The sequence below is a fragment of the Chinchilla lanigera genome, unplaced genomic scaffold (assembly GCF_000276665.1).
Source record: "Chinchilla lanigera isolate Chin_1 unplaced genomic scaffold, ChiLan1.0 scaffold00008, whole genome shotgun sequence".
Classification (NCBI taxonomy): Eukaryota; Metazoa; Chordata; class Mammalia; order Rodentia; family Chinchillidae; genus Chinchilla; species Chinchilla lanigera.
This window is the reverse complement of record NW_004955409.1, coordinates 17,024,128-17,030,699: the sequence shown is the minus strand read 5'-3', so window position 1 is coordinate 17,030,699 and position 6,572 is coordinate 17,024,128. Positions and strand designations below refer to the sequence as shown.

The following is a 6,572-nucleotide window of genomic DNA, read 5'->3' as shown; positions in this document are numbered from 1 at the left end:
GGTAGGTCAAAGATATAGCTCAATGGCATAGTGCCTGCCTGGCAAGCACAAAGTCCTGAGTTCGATTCCCAGCACCAAAACAAAATGGAATGAAAAGGGGAAAATCACAACAGACCCTGTGGAAATCCAGAAGATCATCTATACCTACTTTCAGAATTTGTATTCTAATAAGATAGAAAATGCAGAAGAAATGGACAGATTCCTAGATACATATGAGTTACCAAAGCTGAATAAATAAGATATAAAAATCCTAAATAAACCAATATCAATCAATAAAATCAAAGATGTAACTAAAAACCTACAAAAAACAAGAACTACCAACAAAGAAAAGCCCAGAACCCGACAGATTCACTGATGAATTCTATAAGAAATTTAGAGAAGACCTAATACCACTACTTCTCAAACTCTTTAATGAAACTGAAAAGAAAGCAATAATCCCAGATTCATTCCTGGAAGCAAGCATTACCCTGATACCAAAAGCAGAGAAAGACCCAACTAAGAAAGAGAACTACAGGGCAATCGTTCTAATGAACATAGATGAGAAAATCCTCAATAAGATACTGGCAAACAGAATGCAGCAAATCATCAGCAACGTTACATACCATGACCAAGTAGGATTCACATCAGGAATGCAGGATGGTTCAACATACAAAAAATCATTAAATGTAATACACCATATTAACAGAGCCAAGGACAAAAAACATATCATTTCAATAGATGCAGAAAAAACTTTTGACAAAGTCCAGTACCCATTCATGATAAAGAGAAAAACCCTACAGAAAATGGGAAGAGATGGTCTTTATCTCAATCTGATAAAAGCCATGTATGACAAACCAGTCAGCATCATACTAAATAGACAAAAACTGAAAGCATTCACTCTAAAATCAGGAACAACACAAGGATGTTCACTGTCTCCACTCTTATTCAACATAGTCCTGAAAACTTTAGGCAGAGCAATTAGACAAGAGAAGGAACAAGGACAGGAAATGAAGAAGTTAAATTACCATATTTGCAGATGACATGATACTCTACATAGAAGACCCCAAAAACACCATTACAAATTTGCTAAATTTAATAAGTAAAGTTAGTAGCATAGCTGGATACAAAGCCAACACTCAAAAATCAATAGCCTTCCTCTACACAGATAACAGATTTCCCTTGCTCTTGTGTAGGAAGAACCAATATAGTGAAAATGCCATACTTCCAAGACTATTACACAGATTTAATGCAATTCCAATCAAAATTCCAACAGCATACCTCACAAAACTAGAGAAAACAATCCTAAAATTCATTTGGAACCAGAAGAGATCTAGAATACCAAAACTAGCTCTGTGCAACAGAGGCAGGGGGCATCACAATCCCTGATTTGAAACTATACCACAAAGCTACTGTGATAAAAACAGCATTGTACCAGGAAAAAAAAAAAAAAAACAGATCTGAAGATCAATGGAACAGATTAAAAGATGCAAAAACAACTCCAAACATGCTGAGCCACCTTATCTTTGACAAAGGTGCCAAACACATTCACTGGAAGAAAGACAGCCTCTTTAATTAATAAATGATCCTGGAAAATGCGGCTTTCCACATGCCAAAGATTAAAACTAAACCCGTACTTTTCATCACACACTAAACTATCATCAAAGTGGATTAAAGATCTAAATATGAAAACAGAATGGTAAATCTAAATATTAGAACAATAAATGTACTGGAAGATAGAATAGCTGAAACTCTTGAAGACATTTGCCTACACCAATCACACAGGAAATATCACAAAAAATCAACAACCACAATACCATCTCACTAAAAAGCTTTTGCAGAGCACAAGAAACCACCAACAGAGTGAAGACACAACCCAGTGTGGAAAAACATTTTTGTCATCTGCACCTCAGACTAAGGACTACTATCTAGCATATATAAAGAACTCAAAAAACAAAGAAATCACACCTTCCAAATGTAAAGACCCAGTCCAAAAATGGGCATCTGAAGTGAATAGACACTTCTCAGATGAAGAAGTAGAAATGGTAAATATATGTATGAAAAAATTCAATATTGCTGCTCAACTGAGAGGTGCAGATTCAACAATACTAAGATTCCATCTCACTCCAAAAGGATGGCTATCATCATAAAATCAACTAATAACAAATGCTAGTGGTGCTTTGGTGAAAAAGGAACCCTTGTCCACTCTTGGTGGGAGTGTAGACAGGCATAACCACTGTGGACATCAGTGTGCAGATTCCTCAAAAAGCTAGGACTACAGGTTCCAGCTATTCCCCCTCTTGGTATTTTCCTGTAATAAATAAAAGCATCATATCATAGTGATATATGCACACTCATGCTTATAGTAGCATAGTTTGTAATAACTAAATCTTGGAAACAGCCCAAATCCCCATCAACCATGAATGGATAAAGAAGATGTGGTTTTTTTATACAATGGAGTACTACTCTACCATAAAGAAGGAGAAGCTTGAGCCATTTCTGGCAAATGAATGTACCTTGAGACCATATTCTTAATTGAGTAAATTGTATACACATCTATAAATACTGCATTGTTCTCTGGTATGAGAAACCAAAAGTATAAATAAGGACCAAAATGTACAGTAGATATTGTGAAATAGGCAGAAAATGTTCAAATAGAAAGGGGAATTAGGGAGGGAAGAGGGAGAAACAAAAGGAAGGGAAAAGTTAAAAAGAGAATAGAAGGAAAAAATGGAAACAAAGCTTTTGTAAACAAGGATGGGAAGAGAGGTTGAAGGGAGGGGAGGCAGTGGGAAAAAAGAGGAATCAAGATATATCATATACAAATACAAATTCTATACGATGAGTGTTATCATTATGTATATCTAAAATGTATGAATAAAACTAATTTTTTACAAGAAGCAACTACAGATCATTAGAATAGCTGGATTTGACAATATCAAGTGTTCGTCTGGGTATAGGGAAGCACACGTGTAATCCCAGTACTCAGGAGGCTGCGGCAGGAGGATTGCCATGAGTTTGGGACCAGCTTAGGCTACATAGTGAGTTCAAGGTCAGCCTGAACTACAGAGCAAGACCCTGTCTCAATAACGAATAAACAAACAAATAAGCAAAAGAGAAACCACAAATAAAAATACCAAGGGTTGATGAGGATGCAGAGAAACTTGAGTTCTCATACCCCTTACTGGAATGTAAAACTGTTCAGTAACATAGGAAATTGTTAGAAAGTTAAACATACACCTACCATATGATCCAGCCATCTACTTCCAGATATTTACCCGAGAGAAAAGGAAATACATATTCACAAATATTTCTCTGATCACAAATCTTCACAGTAGCTCTACTGGCAATAATTTAAACCTGGATGTGACCTGACTGTCCATCAACAGATGGGTGGATAAATAAACTGCAGTACGTCGATGCAATGGAATAGACTTATCAAAAAAAAAAAACGGAATGAATGACTGTACAAAGACTATGGATGAATCTCAAAATATTTACAGCGAGCAAAATAAACCAACCATACAAGGATATATATTATGAATGTCTTTATATAATAAAGTTTAGACAATGAAGATTAAACCTAAACTAAAGACAGTAGATCACTAGTTGCTTATGTGTAGGAGGCAGGGAGAAAGTGCATTTTAAACATGTTGCATATATGGTATGTCGATTACACTTCAACACTATTTTTAAAAATCTGGCTCTAGGAGGGTGCGAGGGGGGAAGGAGAGCCACGGAGGGCAACGAAGGGTGCAGGACAGGGTGGATATGATCAAAGAAATCACATACGTATGTATGGAAATTCCACAGTGAAAACTACTAATTTGTTCAGTTAATATGACCGAATAATTATTTTTTCAAAATCTGCAACTTAGCTGTCCCGCTCTAAGGACGGTGGAAAGGAAGCAGAATGGAAATCTCAGTTAAAGGCCTCAGTGACGTTTGTGAATTACCAAGTATGCAAAGAATCTATGCTTCCTCCACTCACTTAAGCTTTAGCAAAGATATGAGCGTCTCACTGCTCCTCTCCAGAAATGGTATCAACCACAACTATGTCTGTTTTCAGAAGTGAATGACCTAATCGGCATGAAATGAACTCCATGTCTTGTAAGAATTCATGAGTTATGCCTATAATCCACATTTACAAACCTTTTAAAAATATTTTTCTAGTTGCGGAGTGTGTAATGCGTGAACTTTCTGTACATAAATTCCAACACATCAGGTTAACTTCCTAGGACCTTAGTATTCTCATCTCTAAAATGCTGTAAGAAATTAGAAAACCCAGGGAAGAGCAGACTTTGCCAGTTGCTAGTTATTCTTCCTTTGGTCAGGGCCATCTTCTTTCTCCCTCTGCTCTGACAGACATCATTGGTTCCCATTTCCATCAGCAGTACTCTTGAATAAGTCAATTATTTTTCCAGCCACCCTCCATCCACTAGACTCAAGAGAGGTTCAAGAGGTAGACCTCTGCTACAGCCACAGTTGACCATTTCTTAACAAGGCATCCAACCTCCCTTAACCTCAGACTATGAGAACCACATGGCTTTGCTGGGCTGGCCTTTAGCTCTCTAAATCACCTTGCTGGATCCTAGAGTTTGGGCCTCACTTTACAGATATTGTTGAATGGCTGAATGGGAAAAATCTCAACATCCTCATTTCCAATTGAAGGTGGAAGAAGATTTCCAGAATGGTCTGCATTATCTGGTGTGGCTTTGACTCTAAAAAAGGATTTAAAAATCAGACTCTAAACAACAGTATTAAGCAGCCCTAACTTCTCTGTCACTTGTATAGAAACTTATTATCTCCAAAAGTAATTTCAACACTACAGTTGGGGGAAAGCTATCTTTTTCAAGCATATTCAGCTATTTGATCTTTGACAAAGGGGCCAAAGACATACACTGGAGGAAAGACAATCTCTTTAATACATGGTGTTGGGAAAACTAGCCACATCCAGAGGATTGAATCTTAAATTAATATTCTCTCACCATATACTAAACTAAAATCAAGATGGATCAAAGAAGTAAATGTTAAAACTGAAACATTAAACCTGCTGGAAGCAAAATAGGTAAAGCTCTTGAAGTCATAGGCCTATGGTAGGCAAGAACTTTCTGAACAAAACCCACGGGATATAGTACCTGGAGTCAATCGTTAATAATTAAAAAGCTTCTGCACAGCAAAGAAACAACCGAGTGGAAAGACAACCTACAGAATATGAAAAATATTTGCCAACAGTTCCTCAGACACAGGACTAATATCTATAACATATAAAGAACTCAAAATATTATATTCCCTCCAAAATAAAAGACCCAATCAAAACATGGGCAAGTGAAATGAACAGACGCTTCACAGAAGTACAAGTGGGCAGTAAATATATGACGAAAGGCTCAAACATTGCTGGCCATTACAGAAACACAAATTAAAACAACAGTGAGATTCCATGTTACCCCAGAAAGAACAATTACACCATCAAGAATTCATGTAACAAAGGCTGGTGAGGCTGCTAGGACACTTCTACATTTTTGGTGGGAGTTTATACTAGTTCAACTACTATGGAAAAGCCTCAAAAAACTAAAAGAATTCCATTTGACCCAACTATGCCCCTTGTAGGTGTCTTCCCAAAAGAGTTAGAGATCATATGACAGCGAGCCGTGCATACTCAAGTTTATTTATAGCAGCACAATTCACAAAAGCCAAAGCTTGGAAGCAAACTATATAACCATCAACAGATGAATGGATTTTAAAATATAGTATTCATACACAATGGAGTACTACTCTGCCATACTGAAAGATAAACAAGTTATTTGTAGGAAAATGGATGACCTTGATACGTAAGTCAGACACACAAGCATAAATATCACATGGTTTCTCTCATATGAGAAACCCAATTATAAATAAAGAGCAAAACAGAATATAGGTACTAAGAAGTAGGGAGATAGATTTTCTCCAACGAGAAGGGGATCACCGACGGAGGGGTGAGAAACAAAGGAAGATGAGAAAAAGAATCAAGATGTGTTATATGCATGTGTTAACTCCCCACAACGAATGTACATTATCTATAGCAAACACGTACTAATTTTAAAAAAGAAAGAAAAACCGGTATTAACATCGATTGTAAACTACAGCATACTGTCTAATCTTGAACACTAACTTAACATTTAACACATCTTTTTCCTAAATGTACGCTTGAATCAAAACTCTCATATAATTTACTGAGAAAATATAGCTTCCTCCTCCGAGACAGTAAGTTGTGAGGGCTGGAGCTAGAATCAAACTAAAGCCAAGCCCTAAAACGGCACAAACCTCAAAAAGCCAATTGCGTTTGACGGTGAAGTTCCGCCTCCATGAGAACCCAGCCCACTTCCGGCCGCACCGCCCACCTTCTCACGCTGGAGCCCCGCCCCCTTCGCGAGGTCCCGCCCCCACACCTGAGCCCGACTCCCATTGGGCAAATCCCGACGCTGTATACACACCCGGCACACGCACGTTGGGCCAGGGCGTCTTCGCGCCTGCGCAGCGGGGCCGTCCCGCGGCTGGGAACCGGGGCCCGGGGGGGAGGGGGGCGGAGGTCAGGCGGAATCTTGCTCCGTAATAAG

General features: G+C 38.2%; 1 pseudogene; it reads left to right on the top strand.

Moving 5' to 3' along the window:
* The window catches only part of LOC102004250, a 9,494-nt pseudogene that overhangs the window by 2,639 nt on the left and 283 nt on the right, over positions 1-6,572 (top strand).